The sequence below is a fragment of the Equus caballus genome, chromosome 11 (genome assembly GCF_041296265.1).
Source record: "Equus caballus isolate H_3958 breed thoroughbred chromosome 11, TB-T2T, whole genome shotgun sequence".
NCBI classification, from domain to species: domain Eukaryota; kingdom Metazoa; phylum Chordata; class Mammalia; order Perissodactyla; family Equidae; genus Equus; species Equus caballus.
In genome coordinates, this window is record NC_091694.1 from 41,766,360 (window position 1) to 41,788,997 (window position 22,638).

The following is a 22,638-nucleotide window of genomic DNA, read 5'->3' on the forward strand; positions in this document are numbered from 1 at the left end:
ATGTATTTCCAACTGCCATTTCAGTTTGGTAATTTTCTATGATGGTTTTCTCTGTATTTATCATTTGTGTCTCTGTTCTGGTTTTTTGTTTATTGGTTACTGTGAGGTTTGTATAAAAGTTTCCGTATGTTAGTCCATAGTCTAAGATTCCACAGTTAGCCCATTTTCTGCTAGCCTCTTGTTTCCTCAGTCTAAGCATCTTCCATCCCTTTCCTCTTCCCTGTCTATGTTATTGTTGTCACAACTTGTTCTATTTCATGTTGTGAGTTTGTGATTAAAATGAAGTGGTAATAGTTATTTTCGATGCTTTCCTTAACTTTATCTTTAATGTTATAATTAAGTGTTTGCTAACTTGTTCTGATAGAGAGCTACAATTTCCTGATTTTTCTGTCTATTTATCTCCTTGCTCAAGGCTTTGCAAACCTTTTTTGCTTTTACAGGAATGAATGCCTTCTTGATCATTTCTTGTAGGAGGTGTCTTGTGGTGATGAACTCCCTCAGCTTTTGTTTATCTGTGAAAGTTTTTATTTCTCCCTCATATCTGAAGGATAGTTTCGCTGGATGGAGTCTTATTGCCTGAAATTTTTTGTCTTTCAGAATTTTGAATATATCATTCCACTCTCTCCTCGCCTGTAAGTTTTCTGCTGAGAAATCTGCTCTGAACTTGATACAGGTTCCCTTGTGGGTTCTTTTCTTCTGCCTTGCTGCCCTTAATACATTTTCTTTGTCATTCACTTTCACCAGTTTTACTAATGTATGCCTTGGTGAAGGTCTTCTTATGTTGATGTAATTAAGAGTTCTATTGGCTTTGTTTACATGTAATTCCAGCTCCTTCCTCAGGTTTGGGAAGTTCTCAGCCATTATTTCTTTGAACAAGCTCTTGGCTCCTTTCTCCCTCTCTTCTTCTGTTGGAATACCTATAATCCTTACGTTTCCTATTAAGTAGCATATTTCTTGGATAATTTCTTCATTTCTTTTTAGTCTTATTTCTCTCTCCTCCTCCACCTGAGGTATTTCTCTATTTCTGTCCTCTAAATTATTAATTCTGTCCTCAATAATTTCAACTTTGTTTTTTGAGGATTCTATATATTTTTTTTTATCTCACTCATTGTGTTCTTCATCTCCACATTCCTGTTTGGGATTTTTGTTTTAGAGTTTCAATCTCTTTTTTTTTTCTTTGAGGAAGTTAGCCATCAGCTAACTATTGCCAATCCTCCTCTTTTTGCTGAGGAAGCCTGGCCCTGAGGTAACATCCATGCCCATCTTCCTCTTATTTGTACATGGGATGCCTACCATAGCATGGCTTGCCAAGCGGCGCCATGTCCACACCAGGATCCGAACTGGCAAACCCTGGGCTGCTGAGAAGCGGAAAGTGCCAACTTAACCACTGCGCCACCAGGCCAGCCCCTCAATCTATTTTTTGAAGAATTCCCTCTGCTCATTTGTTTTTTTCTTGAGTTCATTGATGTGTCTGAGTTTTCTTCTAACTTGATAACTATTTTGATATTTAAATGATAACTATTTTGAATTCTCTGTCATTTAGATTGTAAATTCTATGATTTCAGATGATTGCTTCTGGACACCTGTCATTTTCCTTCTGGTCTGGAGTGTTAACATATTTCTTCATGCTGTTTGATGGAGTGGACCTTTGTTGGTACATAATGGTAGTATCTGGTCACAGATTCAACCTGCTACCACTGAGGGTGGCTGGAGCTGAGTTTCTGAGCCCACTACATTGTGCCTATCCATTGGAGGCTGTTTCAACAGGGCCAGTTTGTGTCTGCCCACTGGCTGCCACAGCTTCACAGGCAGGGGCAGGTGCTCTGGTGTGTATCCCCTGCCCTAGCCTACTGGCCAAGCTGGTGCACCAGGCAGGATGGCGGGCAGGGGGTGCTTTCTTTCCCATCTGTGTTCCTGCTCTGCAGTCACTGGTAGCCCACCTGGGCTGCTTAGCTTTGTTGGTGCCCCTGTGGCGCCTGAGCCTGCTCAGTGTGGAGTATTCCTGCTTTCTTGAAGCAACTCTGACACCAAAAGTGTCCCTGTGGAGGGCTGTCTTTTCCCTTGTCTCCCCTCAGAGTTGTGCACCAGCAGCTGTGTGAGGTCCTGTGCCCTAGATTGCTTCCTCTGGGGAGTGGGAGTAGATCCGTTTACCTCCTTCCACTGTTTCTTAGGGGATCCAGTACCCCAATCGTAAGATGTATGGCTACATGGATTTCTCTGACATCTATTGTGTTGTGTGGATGTCCTCTGTTGTTTAACGAGTGCCCTTTTCATCGTATCTTACAGGAAAGAGAATAAGGGAATAGCTCACTCAGCCATGATGCTGACATCACTCCTATAAATACTTTTATAATTTCTAGAAACATACTACTTCATGGTACAATCTTTCAATAAAATACAGGAAATTTTTGCTAATAGATCCAAATACCTTTTAGTTTCTCTGTAATAAGAAACAAAAAGTGGTAAACTTAGACTTGTTTAACAATTAATAGGTCTGTATTTTATCTTATGTGAAAATGACTTGGATACTCAGTATGTTTCTATCATATAACTTAATTTAGCAAAACTCTAGAGTTTGAAGTCACACAAAGATTTTGAAATTATTTTAAGTACACACACCATAACATATAATTGTTATTAAAAAGTTCACCCCAAACCTCTCTCTTTTCACATCTACTTAGTTTATTTGTTTCCAATAATTATGTTTAGACTGCCTACAAAAACTGCATGAGATATTAGACAAAATCAGCTATTGTTCTAAGCTACTTTGTTGACAAATTTTGTAACAGAAATAACATCAGCTTATTTCACTAATAAACCCAGGAAGGAGGAAGATTGCATGTCTGCATGATATCCAGTGCTGACAATTCTAAGGACATGCTTATTTCAATCAAACAACAAACTTGGATGAGCTGTTTTTCAAAGATCACTTTTTTAATCACAATAACTTGAAAGACATTTAGGTAGGTTTCTATTACATTTATATAAGTGCTTACTTTAAGCCAATTAAATAGAGCTCTTTAGAACTTTCACCAACTGGAGGCAGTCAATTATCACATATATAACATATAAATATAGATAAACAAAAGTACACAGATAGATGCAATGAGGATTTTATATACTCCATTTTTAAAATTTTCCTTAGATTTTTTGGGCAAGGGTGCTTTCATAGAAGTCTGCATCTCCAAAAGCTTCTTTCCCCTCCACTTCCCCCAGCCCCTACTTTTGTTTTTAGCCTTAGGCATCTGAGATGGTCTAGATAATAGTTCCCCAGAGAGGTCATAAGTGGTTTCTTTGAGATAAACAGGGGAAATTTGTTACTTATCAAAGGACTGACATATCTATCCAATTACATTTTCCTTAATTTGCTTCTTTCCCTCTGGGTACTTAGTTTTATCTTAATTTAGGGGAGAAGCCAAAAACAAAATTCCTCTCAGACTTTGGGTATCAGCTTCCAATTTGGCCAAATTTCTGATCATAAGTTATTAAATCCTTTCATATACCTTGTCAGGTTTCAGCTGGGAGAAAGAGCGACTATTCCTGACAGCATTAAACGACTCCATCAATTTTCAAATTTTAATTTCCCCTTGACTGTTTAAGGGCAGCAGTTTCCCAGAAAATCTCTCAGAATGTTGTTAGCCCTTGGAGGGGCTCATATTTGGTCCTCCTTGTAAGGTAGCCATGGCTTAATAAGTGTACTTTTGGGGGCCAGTCAGGTGGCATAGTGGGTTAAATTTGTGTCCTCTGCTTTGGCGGCCTGGGGTTTGCTGGTTTGGATCCTGGGTGTGGACCTATGCACTACTTATCAGGCAATGCTGTAGCAGCCATCCCACTTATAAAATAGAGGAAGATAGGCACAGGTGTTAGCTCAGGGCCAATCTTCCTCACAAAAGAGGAAGATTGGTGGCAAATGTTAGCTCAGGGCTAATCTTCCAAAAAGAAAAAGGGCATTTCTTAAAAGATTTCATCTAATTGGAACATTCCTTCAAATATCCAATGTACAAGTTTTGGAGGCCCAAAGGTAGCTCCAAAGTGACCACTATAATTTTAAGTTATTGCAGCTTATCTTGATCTGAAGATCCAACCATTTATGTTTATCCTCATTTTGTTAGGCACTTGCAAGTATCCCATCTGCTGTGTGGATTGAACATGACGTTAGCCAGAGTTCCAGGGGGAGGCTGCCCATCTGGGAGCTGGTTGGCCTTAGAAGCAGGATTTCCCAGTTTCTTTTAGTTTTTTTCCCATAACATTTGAAAAATACCTAAGGACGCTGTAGTGCATCAAAAATGTGCTGCTTGTAAGCATCTCTCCATAAAAACGTCATGAACTCTCTCTTATATGTCTCCATGTCTTCCACCAGCAGTCTAAAACTACCCTGGGGACTCGGAGTGGGGAGATAACAAACAATCTGGCACACGTGTCCAGACGAGCCCTCAATTACCTAAAGTGAAAGCACCGTTCCAGTGACAATTAGAAAGTCTACAAGTTTCCTTCCCACTGCAGTTGTTACCTGTGGTTCCTTGTGGGAAATGTTGATGGAGCTGGTGGAGTCTAGAGGAGCCCCTGGTCCCGTCACTCTTGGTTGCTGTCAGCAAACTGAAGCATCTGGGTGTTAGGTGCGTTGGTGTCCTCTCTTGATCTCCAAGAACGGTTAGGACATTCCTTTTTCCAATGGCCCTTCTGTTCATTGCCTTGACCCTAAGGCTGAGTGTCCTTTGCAGTTGAAAGGTATGGGCCCCTGGGGGTCTTACCCATGGCTGTTTGTCTTTTCTCATTGGCCATGGCGGATGGTGACTGAGGGCTGTGGTGAGCAGAGCAGTTTGCTGTCACGTCTGCCATGTTCCAGTTTCTCTGGCTCCTGCTCATGTCTATTGAGTGCTTTAAAAGCAATCTCAACAAGTTGAGACTTGGGCATCCCAAATCCCCCTTTCAATCTTTGTAAATTTTTCCTTATACCAGGGGCATTCTGGCTGATAAAACAATTTCATACCTTAAGCCCCTGTTAGGTCTATGTCCCTTAGCAGCAGGAAGCACCTAGAGCAGCTGTCACTGTCACCACATTTCCCTCAAGATTGAGGAACAAACAACAAAAGGGGGGATTTGTAACCACAGGATCAAGAACAGAATTTGTCATCCCAAAATATGCCTCTTTGGCATAAGAATGATTTTAGGTTTGTTCTTAAGAAACAGCTGGCACAGGAAAAAAGCTCTGAAAATGTAGTAGAAGTTACTCATTTGTAAAGGAAGTTTACATTTATAAGAGAAATCTCCATTTGTAAGGATGCTTCCCTCTCTGTGCCAGGAAGGAAAGGATGACTAACTCCCTAGAAAGTCTTATCAATAGAGAAGGCAAAGACTTAAATCTACATGACAACTTTACGCTCCTGTATGGTGCTGACCTAGTCCTAGCAACAGAATGTTAAGGCTATTTTTCAGGGGTGGTAAGCTAGCCAGGAGTATGTGCAGGAGAGAAAATCTTCATCTGCCGTTTGAAACTCATCCAGTCAGCAATTTTGCATACTAGCCTGCCCTCCTGGATCCCTTCAACCCAGCCCCATGCCCTGGCTCAGACAGACAGAGTGGAGAGTCAGCTCTCCTGTCTCCTTACCAATCGATTGCATCATAAACTTTCTTCCCTCAAAGTGGTGTATACACTGTATTGGCTTCTGCGTGTGCAGGTGGAGAGAGCCCTTGCTCAGTATCAGGAATGCCTTATGGCTGTGAGAAGCTGGTGTCCTTTCTCTCAGAGCTGAATGAGTTTTCAGTTTCTTAACTTGCTATTAAACAAATTGTTCAGACTTTATAGATACAATTCTTTCCAATTAAAACTAAATTAGAAAGTTATTCTGCCCTATTCTCTCCAAAGTTCCACCGAGGCTCTCCTGTCCTAAGAAGTTCCCCCTGTGTTTCTCTTACTTAGGAAATGTACCAACATCCTCTTAAGACGTCTAGTCTTAAGACTTGAAACAGCTCAAGTAAAAGTCAGGAATGACAACTAAAAGAATAAGTTCTGGGCTTCAGGAGAAACTCACTGGGGGCACCTGAAGAGTCCTGTGAAGCTGGAGGGGCTCAATGGGCCCATGTGGTACCAAACGCTGCTTCAAAGCAGATTCCAGTTGGTCTCTGGTGGGTTTCTCTGAAATCTTGCCCCAGTGTGCCAAGAAACGTCAATGCAAAATAGCCAATAATCATTTTATAGCTAAGAGAAATGGGTGAGCTTTAATTGAGTGAGAGTGAGGATTATAACCCTGGAAGGCCTTTTCCAGAAAAGAAGAAAGCATCCCGGAGAAGCATGGCTTTCAGTACAGTCTTATATCTTTTCAGAACAAAGAACATACATTAAACACACCCAGCACATATTTGCATCAAAGTTTCAAAGAAGTATTTAGTTGCAAATTAGTAGGTCAACAAGACTCTGACGTCAGGAAGGGGACTAATAAAGGTTTACTGATAATGGTTTAGGTGGAGAAGTATATGTCCTTCTCTTAAGAGAGGGCATTATTTATCTTAATGGTCAAGCAGATGTACAACGTGTGTTTGATGGATCATAAGTTAGGCTTCTTTAGTTCAAGCTGATCAATTTTGAACTCCAATAGTTACCCCATATACCTCAATATGTGAAAATATTTTGTCAATGTGTCTGCTTCTCCAATGCTTCTCTGCCTCCCAGTTGAGAAACTTACTGAAATGATGCAATTTTTAAAAAATTTAATGGTGGGATGGGGGTGGGAGGTGGAAACCTGCACCCACATTGGAAACTATAGTGTGTCCTGGGCCATCCACCTGATACGAACATTGAGGATGACCCGCTGCTGGGATCCTCTTGGGCTGGAGGGAAGGAATCACCCCAGTCAATGAGTAGCTCCCCTTCCAGGGAACAGCCTGGTATTCTGCAAAGTGAGGGTGCAGATCCTGGCTTGATGACGGCAGCCATTGGGCTTTGAGTCTCCACTGTGGGCTAGGTGCTTCACAAGGTTCATTCATGTACTCTTCACGACATCTATGTCAGGTAGCAAGATCCCACTTTCTTCATTGATGAGGAGACTGAGGTTCCAGGAGGTGCAGAAACTGGTGCCGGGTCACACAGCCTACAAGCGGGAGGGCAGAGGTTTGAATCCTACTCAATGTCCTCTGATGACTATATTCCCTTTTCTCATAGTGTTCAAACCCCTGACTTTCACTGGGTGTGTGCTGCCCAAATTAAAGAGTTCACTGGTAGCTGGGTGATTCGAACAAACAACATAACTTTTAGTGTCTCCGTTTCTTTTCTTGTGTATTAGACTGGGGTGATAATAGTACCTACCAGGCAGAGCGATAGGAGGGTTAAATGAGTTAACCACATACAATACCTAGAACAGAGCCTGGCCATAGCATGTACTCAATAATATTTACTTTGAGCTGCTGGACTGCACAGAAAATAGGGGCAGCTGTTTAGCGGTGCTGTGGACTTCTGACTAGAGGCAGGAAAGAAACCTCAAGACTCTGCATGTTGTCACTGGGCCACTCCCACCAAGCCCCTCCCATTCCGAGCAGCTTTGGGGAGCAAAAGAGGAGCTTGGCTTTCTTTTCCCAGAATTAATCTAAAAGAGGTTAACTTGTCCCCTCTGAGAGCTTAAATTTTAAGGGCTAGAACAGGAAAGTTCTTTGCAATACTCTTCTTGTGATGGCTCCTTACAGTAATGGCCCCAAAGAGTCATGTTTCCCTATGTCCAGCCCTATGCCATGTGACTTTGCTTTTCCACCCATCAAGAAGTGGAGTCCGTTTTCCCACCCCTGATTGTGGGCTTGCTGGTGACTTGCTGTGGCCAACAGAGTGCTGCAGAAGTAACATCATGACATTTCTGGGGTGAGGCCTTAAAGACCTTGCAGATAAATGGCTGAAGTGATGACTTTTACATTATATATATTTTACTACAACGAGGAAAGGCAGAGAAGAAAGGTATTAAATTCCAGCTGGGTAATGTTGTTCACCAAAAGTTCTGAGTCTGAAGCCTGCCCTCTCTGTGTTAAAAGAGAGACCAGCCCTGGTGGGGAGGTGGCACCAGCATCAACCTGAGTCTTTCTTCTGGAGCTCCTCAGAAGGATTGAAAAATAGTTGGAAAGAGAATGACTTTATCACTGTGTGACTCTAGGTTGTTTAACTTTGTGTCTCACATCTACCCAAAAGCATTGTGTTACCACCAGTAGCAGGGGCCCCACACTGGGGAGCTCTCAGCTGGGAGGAGAGTGAACGTGTTCTAGGACATGCAGGTTGGCACTGGGTCAGGCTCTCACTGGGTAGGCCTGTTAACGAGGGCAGGAACCACAGGAGGGCTGGGACTGTCCACTTCCCAAGGTGATGTGATATTTTTGCCAGCCATGGACTCCAGCCCACTTCTCTTGTCTTGCCTAAACACTGAGCTATTTCTTTTGTTTAACCTAGTTCTCTTCTCTTGTTAAAGGGTGCAGATGTTTCTTTCTCTAACAACTTTGGGGTCTTGAGTTTGTTGGTTTCAGCCATTCTCCAGGAAGAAGATCTAAATGCCAACTGCCTTGGACTCAACCACTCTGAACCAGACCAGACTGGTCCACACTGTAACTTTAGGAGTCACACCTGCACACACGGGTGGAAAGCTGTAGTAAAGTAACCCTCAATAACAGTGTAAATTCTTCTCCTTCTGGGAGGGGCGAAACAGCCATTTTTAGATCATGTGATGTATGCAAAAGCTTTTCTTCAAACCACGCATGTGCAAGCTTGTGCCTACCTCTACATGCGATAATGAAACTTCCCCTTTTGAATGTTCGTTACCTATACAGAATAAAGGGACCCATCTCCCTGTGCTCGGGGAGCCATAGCTTTGTGAAATTATTCCCTACTGTCTCCGTTTTATTTCCTGCATGCTGTGAATAAAATTTTGCTTTGTGTGACAACTACTTCTGGTGTATGTTTTGATTTTAAATCATCAAGGATCAGACTCGCTTTGGTCCAGCAACAGTATTAACCAGAGTGGACGGACCCCAGAGCCCTGACTCCTACACTGTCAGAGGAACACCCTTTACACTGAAGCCCACTGACTCCCTGCCAGGCCCCCATCATCAACTCTGGGCCTTGGGGAGGGACACAGTGGTTTGCAGTAGGTCAGAGCATGTCACCAGAGCACTTAGCATGTAGCAACAGAAAGTCAGGAGGGGGTGTATGTGGGATCTCTCCTGATGTCTGGTGTGGCAGCTTGTCACTGGCTCCAGTTGCCTCCCGTTGGCAGCCAAAGCTGGGCCAGAACCTGCAACAGGGTGGCCTGCATGCCAATTCCAGTCTGGAAACTTGTTTTGTTTTCCCTACACACTGTTGAAAAAAAAAAGTAAGCCAGCTTTTGGACATTTGGAGATTTCACATGAAAATCCAGATTTCTAGCTTCTCTTAAAACAATAAAAAAGAATGACAAACAAATGAAAAGGAAGCTCTGGCTACACTGGGCTCTCATTCTCATGAGGCAACAGTTTGCCAGACCTGAGTACCAGCTGCCTCCTTAGAGAGTGCATTCTCCAGTTAGCCACAATCCTCACCTTCCCCCAATGTCTCTCCAACACTGAGGGCCAGTGTCAGTGGCCATTTGTCATTGCCCTCTTATTGTGTGCTTCTTACAAGAGAGAACTATTTCTCTATACTTATGTCTCTGCCAAAAGTAAGGAAACAAATGATATACTGAAAGGGCCTAAATTTGTTACAAAAAATGGGAGAGAAAATATTTCTTTGTGGAAATGAGGAATTTTCCTGTACACTTAACAAGCAAGCAAGCACCAGATCCATTTCAGTCATGCAAGATATATCCTGGCCCCAGAGGCCTTTGAGTTTACTCTGAGCTGGACCAAAGACACAGACGGTTTGAGAAGAAATAAGGAAGTCCAGCCTTCTTCTGGCACATGACAGTGCCAGCTGTCTGAGAGGACAGTGGAGGCCTCCCTCTTTCTACCCAAAATACTCAGAAAAGGGAGAGCAAGAAATCTACTGACTTTGGGTGACACCAAACTTACCTCATTTTCTAGACTTATCACAGTGAAACCAAAGCCCCAGGTGTACCGTGACCCAGACCTGCACGCACTTCTGTAGCACACAGAGCTGTTGTGTCAAGAATACCTGTGGGAGGGCAGCAGCGGCCACACAGGAGAAATGATGGGTTCTCTACAGACCTGTGTCTCCTAGAACCTCTGTCTCTTGAGGGACTAGTGTGGAGTTAGGCGGAAACATTGCTAAATGTGCTGGCTTGGCTGCTCAGTTTGACTAGTTTGGAACAGTCCCGGTTAGTGCCTGTTATCCCCGCATCCCTGCTGGTTAGCACCACCTTTTACTCTCAAGTTGTCCTGGTTTGGATGATATGGTCCCCCTGCTTGTAACTGACCCCTTGTCTTTAATTTATATTTCTAAATTATAACAACTTCTGACAGTTTATTCCTTTATTCTGGATCCAGAGGTAAACCAAGCACAGAAATAGCCGTGGTTTCTAAGTGTTGTCTGGAGGACTGTTTCACGGGAGGGCATCCTCTGAGCAGCCTGATCAATCTCTAAACAGGATGGCTACCTGGAGGGCCTAGTTTCCCCTGCAGCTCCCAGTCTACCCTCCTGTGTGCCTTTGTAGCTGCAAACTACACGGCGGAAAGTCAGAACTGCAATGCTGCTCCTCTGCCTCCCACATTCTCCATGTGGTATGGAATCCAGCATTCTCTGACCATCTCACCTTCAGACGTCAACTTCCTTGCTCAGTATGGGGAAAGCAGAGGTTCTGTTTTCCATTTTCTCCCCAGTGTTTCTCTTTACAGAGGTTCCTTGGCATCATGTGCTCCTCCCACTCTTCCCCTCCCCAGATTCTGACTCCTGTAAAATCTGTCCTTTTTCCCTCCTGCCTTCTTTGAGACTTCAGGCTCTCCCCAGGGGAGCCAGTATAATGGGTTTTAAAGAGTGTGGATGTGTGGGAGATAGTCCAAGTTTGAATCTTAGCCCTGTCACTTATTCTTGTGCGATCTTGGATTAGTTCCTTAATTTCTCCAAGCATCGTTTCCTCATCCATGACATGAACCTTGTAGGTTGTTGTTGGAATTAAACGGGCTAGTGCTGAAAAGTCTTTAGCACCGAGCTCAGCATGTGGCACCTCCGTGGCAAATGCACTGTTAAATGCACTACTTGCCCAGGTGGATCTTGCTCCCAAATCTACCCACCTCCCCCATGGTATAGTCCTGCCAGAAGGAATCCTCTGGTCCAGTGTGATGCCCCAGCACAGAGGGACCTCAGCAGGGTGGACAGTGATGTCCATAGACACCTGAGTCCCAACGTACACTCCAGGAAGCCCTGGTCCTCCATTCTCACTTCCCTTTCGAAACCTCACTGTGCAGGTCCAGCCACGTTGAAGCACAGTAGCCACTGAAACACACATGCACAGCCCTCCCGAGAACGAGCACGAATTCTCACTGAGGATCCTCTACATCCTTAAAGTCAGCATATCCTTCTTTCTCCTCATCGGCTCATTGACAACCTGCCTCTCTCTCCTGCAAAGGAGTTAGTGCTTGGCTCTTAGAACACTTTTTAGCTAGTTTCCTCAACCGCTGCTTTCAACTCGCCCCTCCACACCTCCAGCACAGGAAAGGGGCCCATTTTGGAGTCACACACACTTTCTGAGGTCTCATTTCTAATTACACAAGGATCCTGTTGATGCTTTGAGATGTACACTCCTAAAGACTGCATTATATTTGCATACTTTTCCGTCTAGCCCTAGGGGGTGGGAAAGAGAGAGTTCATTCTTCCAGTGCATTATTTTCCTTCAAGTACTGTATACAACATTACCCTTAATTCCCAAGGACCCAGATGCACTGCTATTTGCTGTCATTTTGATCATGGCGGATAGAGGTCCTTTTTGGTGAAAATAAGAACGATAACAAGTTTTCACATATTGAGGTAGATGGGGAAGCCAGTATGGTTTGAATCTGATTTGAACTAAAACTGGTTTTCCAAGAGCAGCCTGACTTATGTCCCACTGGACATGCACTGTACATCTGCTTCAAACACTTTCCCAAAGCAAGGCATGCACTCTTTTAAGATGAGGATGTGACGCCTCCCTCTCTCTGATGCTGATGCCAGTCCTTCTTTGAAAATGAGCTTTTCTTCCCAGAGAACCAACTTCATGTTGATGTGCTCTGCCTGTGCTAAACTGTGGCAAAACATCCCCTTGTGACTTTGGGAAAAAACAATTGCATTCCTCTCATGCTTGATGAATGTTCTTTGTTCTAAGACAGAATATGACCATGCTGTAAGCCACACTTCCCTGGAGTGCTTTCTTCCCTCGGGAAGGGAGCACTTCCGGACTAGTCCTCACATGAGGCTCAATAATAACGCTTGAACTTTCTTATTTATAGATTAGTTGTTGATTATTTGTATCGACGCTCACCCCTCTCCTTCTCCACAGACCAGCCTGTAACACCCACCAGCACCATCCCCAACCCCCCAACATATCCCTAAGAAGTTCTCTCTCCTGCTCCAAAATCAGGAACCATCTACTCCAGCAGAGGCCGTGGAGCAGCTTGAATGGGACAGCATGTAAAGATCTGGTTTCAGGGCAGAGGTAATTAGGGAAATTTGGATGTGAAACAATGGGGCAAAGACAGAGCCATAGTCTGCCAAATGCTCCCTGTGCCTGCTGCTTTCTGAGACAATCAGGAAGCTTAGATTAGAGGTAGGACAAAGGGACTCCCACCAGGGCCTCAAACTGCCCTAGTTAATCTCTATCGGAACCCACCTTTACTCAGGCCCAGATTTTATTTGCATGAAGGAAAGACGAGAGCAAGTCAGTCTTTGAAAGGACAGGAGAGAAGTGGCCGCTGGCGTTGACAATGACACATCAGTAGCACCTGCTTGACCGGTAACCCCTGTGGCCACCAGTGCCTTGTGTCTGGTCTCCACTAACCACGGGCCAGTTTTCCAGCCTGGGAGCTCAGCACCTGCTTCACTTCCTGTCCTTCGTCACTTAACTCTTTCCCCAAAGGGGAGGGCAAGAGAAGCCCAAACACTTGGCTCTTTGTTCAGAACTTTCAGGGAAGTTTGGGCGGGAAAGGAACTTTCCCCGCCAGGACAGACAAGTGCTGTGGACTCTGTGGATTTTGTTTATCTGTGCTGTGCCCCCACATTCATTAGGAAAACTGGGCTTGGTCTTAATAACTGGATTTGTGCTGGGGACAAGGAAAGCTTTGTCTTGATGGCCACGTGTCTCCCAGTGGGATCCTCTCTTTAGGCAGAGTCTGTGGTCAAGCCCTGCGGGGATCAGAGGGCTGCACAGGCAGAGGTGCAGCCTACGCACTCCCCAAGGAGACACCACAGGCCTGGTCAGCCCTGGACCCTCTTGAGCACCCCAGCCTCAGGGGATACTGGCCACCCATGCTCATGGAACAGGGCAGGAAAGGGAAAGGAGGGCACATTTCCTGGGGAAACTGGCCCACTCATCAGGGAGCTCTGGAGGAATCCTGCTGGCATCACCAGAGCCTTCTTTTTCCCTTCTCCAGCGGCAGAGAGGAATTCTCCAGCGAGGTCAGCTGGGGTCTGAGCTACCTGCCAGGGGAGCACCGCGAGGTTTTACCAGGCAACCAGCTGGTTCAGGTCCAAGGCATCTTAGAGGGAGTGCTGGATGGCCCTGCACCCCACCAGCCTGTGTGCCTGGAGACCCTCGACGAGAGCGGTGAACCCTCTGCACGGGAGCCTCAGCTGAGGCAGCCCCAGCATCTCCTCGCATACCCCCTAATCTGGCTGACGGGCTGGGCCCAGGCCTGTGCTGCGGGCAGCTAACCCTGTCCTTCCTGCTGAGTGGGTGGGCCACCCCAGCCTGCACTAAAGCAGCTTTACAAACACTCCTCACCCGGCGGGCAGGACAGAAAGAAGGGACGCTTCTTTGGGGCCATCTGCCCAACATCAAAAGCTGGGGAGTCTTTTTCCATTCGTTCTTTTGCCCACCCAGACACTTTTGTTTTTGATCGACTGATTCAATTATTTTTCCTTCGAAATTATAACTGGTCACATCTATATACCAGGCAGGCCCTGGGCTACAAAAAGGAATGAGACTCAGGGTCTGCCCTCAGAAGTCTCACTACCTAGTACCGGAGACAGACATAAAGAATATTCATAATAAATATTATTATAATACAAACAGTAGCAGCTGGCATTTGCTGGGTAATTACTACATGCCAGTATTTTACATGCATTGTCTCTTTAGTCCCCACAATAGACCTGTGTGTGCAGCTTGCTTGGTGACAGAATAGAGAAATGTGGAAACAGTGTAAAAAGGGTGAGCTCTGAAGGTTCAAGTCCCTGACCCATCACTTACTAGCTGTGACCTTGGGCACAGGAGGCAACCTCTCAGGATTTCTTCCCTTGTCTCCAAAACAGAGATAGCAGAGCCTTGCTTGTGGGGTTGTTGGATCCTGATGAAATAACGTAATACTAATATTTTACCTAATATTTCTGGAGCACTTGAGTACCAGACACTACCATTGCACACACACTATTTCAGTCAATGCTCCTACAAACCCAGAGAGACAAGTTTTATGATCACGTCCATTTCACAGAGATGGAACCAGGGCACAGAGGGGTCATTCGCCAGCTAGTAAGTGGGGAGCCAGAGTTTGAAACCGTGTCTCCTGGCTCCACGGTCCATGCTGTTACCGCCCTGGATGCTGTCTCTTGGGCACATTGAGACTTGCCACATCACTTTGGGCTGATTTGTTGCTTATCCAGCACCTCTGGGAATGGCACCCCAGGGGACTGCAGTTACGGGCTTTTCTCTAAATGAACACCTGCCCTCTAGGGCGCTCATCAGTGTTTGATGGCTTTAGTCACTGTGAGTCCGTTGTTCACCTGTGAGTATCTTGCTAAAGGTCAGATCTGGGTTAAGAGGGACTGGACTCTGGTCCATAGTTCATTTTGCAGGATTGTGTCAACATGGGTGCCCTTTGGAGGGCTGTTGTTCAGCCTTTCCTGATAGCGCTATCTCTGGGCACCACCTTCATAAACACAAGTTGGGCACATGAGCCCTTTTGCTGTTCCGGGAGTCAGAACTCCTGTGTCTTCTCTCCCCTGCAGCTGGAAGGTGGAGGGTGTGTGCCCCAGAGGCCTCAATGGGGCTTCATTTTCCATCCTGATTTCTTCCTTCTCTGTCCAGGCAGCTACTGGGTCGAGGACAAGCGTCTGGCCCCTGCTCACTCAGCCAGGCACTCACCTACATACTGGACATCACCACATCCCCAACCCAAGAGCTTCTCTGAAAGCTGGCCCAGCTGGCCACGAAAGACGCTGAGAGGCAGAGGCTTGAGATCCTGTGCCAGGTGAAGGTGGGGGCTGGTGGGTGAGGTAGGGACTGTTTTCCAGAGTTGGGGGAGCCAGAGCCCAGAGCTGGTCTTTAACGTCCAAAGGGGATCCCTGCCAGGATCCCAGAGTGAGATTTGTCAAAGGCTGCTGGGACATCAGCCATTGTCTACTAGCCTATCTCTAAAACACAGTTGTGTTGAGTGAACTGAAGTTTTCTGAGTGTCTGCAGGATGCAACTGAAGTGCTTCTTCAGAAATTAGCTAGAAAAGGGGAGCTGCTATTTCTTGTCTGTCTTTGTATTCCCCAAACCTGGAACGTGCCTGGAACTTAGGAAGTGTTAAAGGATGGATGGTGTGGATGAATGGATAAGTGGACATAGTGACAGATGAGTAATTGTATTAATAAACTAATGGGAGAATGCATTAACTCACTGGCCACTTTCTAAGCCCCAGTCTTTGTGAAGGCACTGAATGTTATTATTACCATCATCATTATTGCTAATTATATTGATTCCAGCCACTTCCACTACCATTATCCTACGGCTTCACTGTACTACCTTAGCACACATTTTCTTGTTTAATTCTCACAGTGTCTCTGTGAGGTAGGTTATGCTATCCTCATCTCACAAAGGTTAAGTAACTGAGACAAGATGCCAGAGCTAGTATGGGCATTCAGTCAAGATTTGGACTGAGGTCTGTATGATTCCAAAGCCTTTCCCAAAATTATAATAAAGGTCTGACTCCTGCCCACAAGTTGCTGACAGTGAAGTTCCAAGCACATGAGTTAGATGAATGCTACTCGCTGGCCTGTGTTCCTCAGGACAGGAACTGTTTCCTCTCCAGCTTGGTCGTCTCAGCACCCTGGACAGCACCTCGAACTTTCAGGTGTTTGGTGAGGGAGGGAATGAATAAATGAATGAATGAATGAATACTGGATTGTGACAGCCTCTTCCCTCGGTGTGGGGCAGGCACCCTGAGTGACTCACACTGCTGTTGGCTTTCAGCCCTCAGAGTACAACAAGTGGAAGTTCACCAACAGCCCCACATTCCTGGAGCTGCTGGAGGAGTTCCCATCCCTGCGGGTGTCTGCTGGCTTCCTGCTCTCCCAGTTTCCTATTCTGAAACCCCGGTGCTACTCCATCACCTCCTCCAGGGACTGCACACCCACGGAGGTCCACCTCACCGTGGCTGTGCTCACGTATCGCACCCGAGGTAAGGCTGGGGCAGAGGCTCTGGGGCCGTCCAACTCTACTATTTACGGACAGCTCTCCAACATCTCTGAGCTTTGGTCTCCTCATTAATTAGACACTCACCTTCCAGAGTCGCTAACAGCAGGAGGAGGCGTGTGGGAGAGATTACTATGAACTAGGCACTGAGCTAACCCTATTGTATGTGTATTATCAGTAACCATGTGAGATGGGGACTGTGTGCATTTTACAGGTGAGGAAACTGAGGCACAATGAGTTTAAGCCATTTGCTTAAAGTCACACTCTTAGCAAGTAATAACTGAGATTCAGACCCAGGTAGTCTGACTGCTGAGTCAAAGTTCTTCACCACCCCACTCCACTCTTACTACTGTGGGGAGGATTTAGTGGGATCAAATGTGAAAAGCACCCAGTCCCAGCAGGAGCCCAATGAGTCTTCATCTTCCTGAGAGTCCAGCTGAATACAGGGGTGATTCTGTCTGGATTGTTCATTGACGCCCTCACTCAGCGATGATTTATTTCATAAGTCTCTATGCATGGCACCACCATGGCTGTGGAAATATAGCACATGTAGCCTCTGCCCTCATGGAGCTTCTCAACTAGAGGGGACAATGAAGAGAGGGCATGGAAATAGACGATTGTCATGTGAGTGATAAGGAGATCATAGGCGGCTTTGAGGAAAGAAGATGTGGGATGGACTCACATAGGCTGGAAGGTCCAAACCGTGACCAGTAGGGTTGGCTCCACTGTTGGATGAACCATGCCTCTGCCCTGCCCTCTGTAACTGAGTGTTTCCTGGGTTGGCAAACGTGGGAGCTGGCCCACACCTCAGAGCCCTCTGGGCTCTGAGAGGCACAGTCACACAATTTCTAAAAACTGGGCAGAGGCTGTCTGTGTCCTGCTGGAGAACATCTGACCAGGCCAAATCTCCTGTCCTTAGACTAGGAGACCACAGGCAGGCACGTCCTGTGAGAACAAGATTCCACCCAGAGGAAAAGCAAAGGGACTTCTCAAGTTGGTTGAAGGTCCCTTCTAATAGTGGGCCATCGGGAAGGGAATGTAACCCAGAGAAAAGTGGGATTTCTGGAAGCCCAAGAGGGAACACTGGGGGAGACAGAGAGATGTCAGAGCAGACGGAATGCTCAGGAGGTTGTCCATCACCCAGGCCTCCTACCAGCAAGGGCTACACTCATGGAGACGCTCTGGGGCAGTGACTGTGGCCACCCTGTGGGGCCACTTTATGCTACTGCCATCTGAGCTGAGTGGTGGACTGGGCGGGTCCTGGAGAAGCTCTTGGAGGGAGCACTGGGGTAGGAGTCGGGGAAGCTGAGCTGTGACCTGACTCCACTGCTGCCTGAGTGACCTTGTACAGCCCACTTTCCCTCTCTGAGACCCAGTTTCTGCAGTGGCAACGGGAGAGGTTTGCACACTCTCTAGTCCCTTCCAGGTTTCACCAGCTCTGGGTGTCTAGAGGGTGGATCTCAGAACCCGGAGGAAAACAGCCCCTCATTAAATCAGCAGAGCTCCTGAGTGGGCTGTTGCAGGAGGCGCATCAGTGTGGGAGGAGCTGCTGGGACAGGTCCCGCATGGCCATTGGGGGTGATGTTGGTCAGGTCTGTACTGTCTTTGCAGATGGTCAGGGTCCCCTGCATCATGGCGTCTGCAGCACATGGCTCAGCAGCCTGAAGCCCCAAGACCAAGAGCCCTGCTTTGTGCGAAGGCAAGTCCTTCTCCGCTCTCTCCATTGTGGAGCCACTGGCCCAGGGGCATTCTGGGTCGAAAGGGAGGGATCTGAGGACTGGATGCCACTCTGGGCCTCTTGGCCCATGAAGAAGGCACTGGGCTCACACTGGGCCTCTCCATCCTACAGCCTGCTATGGAGCGCGACCCAATCTCTAGCAGGGACAGAGATGCCAGTTGTGGGGGGGCCCAGAGAACAATGACACTCAGCCCTTTCTCAAAAGGCCCCCAGGGAGAGGTGATGGTGTGCCTGGACAGGGGAATGATGCAGCCTGCTGGACTTGGGAAATCTAATTTAAGCTCCGTGTCCCCACTGCTGAACACCACCACCCCCAACTACAGCCCCAGCTCCCCAGCCCCTGTCCTGGATGTGCATCAGGCCAGGGTGTCTGAGGACTAGGGTCTCTATCCTTCTGTCCCCTTCAGGGCCAGTGGCTTTCTGCTCCCTGAGAACCCGTCTCATCCTTGCATCCTCATCGGGCCTAGTACGGGCATTGCCCCCTTCCACAGTTTCTGCCTGCAGCGGCTCCAGGATGGTGAGAACAGAGATACAGCTGGAGGGCTCCTGGGGGGCGGGGTGGGGGCACTTGTTGGCCAGCACCAGCCTGGGAGCAGGACAGGCGCTGTGGGGCAGTTGTGCCATGCTCCCACAAAAGTCTCCTGGGCCCGCTCCCAAGTTTGCCTCAGCCTGTGTGGACAAGTGATCTGAACGCCCTGGGCCTCAGTTTCCTCATCTGTAAAGGGGGGACAATACTAGACCAGATGCTTGTGGGGATGAAATGAGATTTCAAGTTGCGCGTCCAGCTCCTCAGGCCCTGAGCCGGAGCCCGCCCTCTGGTGGCCACCCTGGTAACTGCATCTCGCTGGGTCTTGCAGGGCTCCAAGGTGGCCACATGACCCTGATGTTCGGGTGCCACCACCCAGATGAGGACCACCTCTATCGGGAGGAGATGCTGGAGATGGCCTGGAAGGGGGTGCTGCATGAAGTGCACACAGCCTGTCCTCGCCTGTCTGGCCAGCCCAAGGTAAAGGCAGCAGCTGCCCGGGCAGCAGGGGAGCCTTCCAAGATCAGACTATGGGGGTGTCCTGGCTCCCCACACACCCCTCACCCCTCTGAGCCTTCATCTTCTCAGCTCTAAAAGGGAGGTTCACTCTTCCAGGAGGAGAGACAGGCCCCAAGACGTTCAGGACTGAGTCAGGGGCACACGGTGGGTTCATCCCAGTGCCCAGCCCCCTGAAGGTCCTCCTCCCGGGATATGTGACTGCCCGGGGAGAGGTGGTCCAGGCCAGCTTCACGCTCAAGCACAGCAAGGCTGGAGGGCAGCCGCTGCTCCCACCACGGCCCATGAGCTCTGCTGCCCCAGGGGGCACTTTGCACCATGAGTGTGGGGAGTCAGGAAGGCTCTTGGATCAGCCCTTGTGCACTTGCCCCATCCCAGCTCCTCCCAGACCCAGTGCTCCACACCAATTGCTGAGGTCACTGGCATCTTGTGTGGAACAAGAACAGAGAGTCCCCGATGGACTCCTGGACTTCCATGTGACTGGGCAGCCCAGGGCTCTGTGCCCTGCTCTGAAACAGTGGGGATTCCAGGGACAGTCTGCCCCAAGAGGCTGCCTTTTGTAGGGAGTGGGCACCTGGACCTCACTGGGCAGGGGCAGTGGGTCGAGGGATGCTTCTTTGAAATCTGGAAAATTCTGAGTAAATCTGGGAGCCCCACTGGGCGGTCAGCTCCTTGTGGTCAATGTCCATCTCTGCAGCCCCAGCCCAGGCCTGGCTGGGTAGGGTGTCAGTGCACCTCCGCATCCCAAGCCTGGTCCCCATGCCTGGCTTTGAGGGTGCTCACCCTGCGCTCGAAGATGCAACCAATCGTGCCCCTTGCCCACCTCCCCATGGCCAGCAGGCCTGATTGCAAGCTTCACCCCCAGCGACAGGGGCCCGGACCCACCATCTCCTCTGGTTTCAGGTCTACGTTCAAGACATCCTGCTGCAACAGCTGGCCAGCGAGGTGCTCCATGTGCTGCATGAGGAGTAAGGCCACATCTATGTCTGTGGGGATGTGCTCATGGCCCGGGACATGGCCCACACCCTGAAGCAGCTGGTGGCTGCCAAGCTGAGCCTGAGTGAGGAGCAGGGCAGGGGCCACTTTTTCCAGCTTAAGGCACAGCAGCTGGCATGTGGGCTAAGGATGGAGGTCAAGGGCACGGGCCAGGAAGCCAGGACTCCAGAGTTAGGCTCAGAACAGTCCTGGACCCCAAAGGAATCCTACAGGTGGCTGGAGGTCAGGGCTGGCTGGGTAATGAGAGGCCAGACTGTGCATCCTGGTATGTTGCTCAGTTTAACAGAGGCAAACGCCTTGCTTTATGACAAGACTTCTCAGAGCCTCTGTGCAATGTGACATTTCGAGGTGGGAGCAAGTACGCAGCATCTCCCAAATGCCTTTATCTCAGAGCCACATTTCCTGGAGCCTCTGGAGGGACAAGTTCTAGGCAGGCCTCACTGGTCATCATAAGCTTGGGGAGATGCTTACATGTCCACACCAGAGCAGGGGCCTATGGGAGGGAAAGAGCCGAGTTTAGGTCCAGCATGATCTAAGCAGGTCAGTGGGAAGGCAATGGCTCAGGAGTGTACAGGGAAGCAGGGAGACCAGGGGCTTGTCCCAGCCTGGACCTGATAAACGAGAGGCAGCTGGAGCAGCAGAGCTGACACACTGGTCTCTGTTTTCCCGTAAAGAGCCAAAAGCGCTACCATGAAGACATCTTTGGTGCCGTAGTTCCCTACAAGCTGAGAAAGGATGGGGCCACAGGGCAGCCGAGCCATCCCAGAGCGCCATCGGCCCCCAGGAAAAGTTAAAGCTGCTGCCGCAGAATTCAGTGACAGAGTCAACTCTGGATTACAGCCGGCAGAGATGGAGGGAAATTATCCCCAGCCTCACATCTTATTCCCCATCTCCTTCCCCCTAACCCTTTACTTGACCTGCTACAAAGTAGCAGCCTGGACTGAGTGGGACCTCCTGTCTGTCTTGAGTCCACCCGTCCCCGGATAATGCAGAGTTGGGGCCTCCCTGGTCCTTGGAGACAATCTGCAATGCCAGGCACGTCAAGTGGGAGACGATGGAACCGGCTTCTGATTGCACCTCTTGGAGTGACCACCAGGAGGCGCTGTCGTACCACTCTGTATTAGCTGCCCCATGTACAGTTATTTATGAGTCTGTATTTAAGAAAAACAAACCCCAGTAGGCTCCTGACAGCCACTTGGGCCTTCCTTGTATGACTCCTTGATGGAGATATTTATATGAAATGCATTCTATTTTAACCACAGTGTGAGTGTGGGTGTGGTTGTTTTATAGGGAAAGCAGTCCTAAATTATGTAGGAGGGGGCACTGATGGTGCCACAGCCTGGACAAATATCCCCCACAACGGGTCGTACCAGCTTGGCCACACCGCCTCTCTGAAATGGTCAGCAGGTACGGGGCAGCACATGGAGTTGTGCGCACATCTGAAAGCCTGGATGGGCTGAGGGAGTACAGGCTCACCTGCAGGGCCTGAGCTTACCTCCCCCAGGAGGCCTCTCCCCTGGGGCTGTGGCGGGTGCCATTGCACGGGATGCCAGCTCTCTAGTGAAGGCCTGGACCACAGTCCTGATTTAGAAAGTCACTGTGCTTTGCTCTGGGGCCGCCTGTGTCACATGGGTGTAGCCAACAAGGATTTGGCATCTGGGTGAGAAAGCAGGTGAGGCTGGGCTGCGTGTCAAGGACTCGGCAGAGAGTGAAGGACACACGTGTTCCCTGGGGAAGGCTTCTCAGGGGATGAGCCAGGTTTCCTTCTTGGTGAGAGCGAGGAAGAAACTCAGCCGGGGGCTCAGTGGGGTCTGGACAAATCTGGCCCCAGCTTGGGTTTGGTCTCTGCTTCATTGGCTCCATGCCCGCTTCTCCCCTCCCCGCTCCTACTCAGATGGTAGGAGGTTGGAGGTGTGGAGAGAGGGACATGCCAGGCTCCAGTGTCCAGCAGGGCATCCAGGATGAAGTCAAGAAGGTGGTCACCTAGCATGGTGCCTCCCAAACTCCCACCCTCCTACCCTCCTACGTGCACACGAACCCCCTGGGCTCTCGTCACAGTGCAGACTCTGACCCAGCAGGTCTGCCCCGGGCCCGAGCTGCTGCGTTACTAACAAGCTCCCAGGTGCTGCTGCTGCTGGGCTGAGGGCTACACTTTGAGCCCCACCCTGGTTCCCGAGGTGCTAGACTCTTGATGGAGCTGGCAGGACATGTTGGCACCATGTGGACACTGAAGCAGGCCCCCTGTCCTGGCCCAGTGGCTGGCAGAACACTACACAAGGAGCTACTTTCCCCACCACACTCCAACCACTAAGCCCGGGGGA

At 48.5% G+C, this 22,638-nt stretch overlaps 1 pseudogene; it reads left to right on the forward strand.

Annotated features, from left to right (window-relative positions):
- The window catches only part of LOC100629244 (nitric oxide synthase, inducible-like), a 30,087-nt pseudogene extending 8,976 nt beyond the window's left edge, over positions 1-21,111 (forward strand).
- Positions 21,112-22,638: the final 1,527 nt, after the last annotated feature.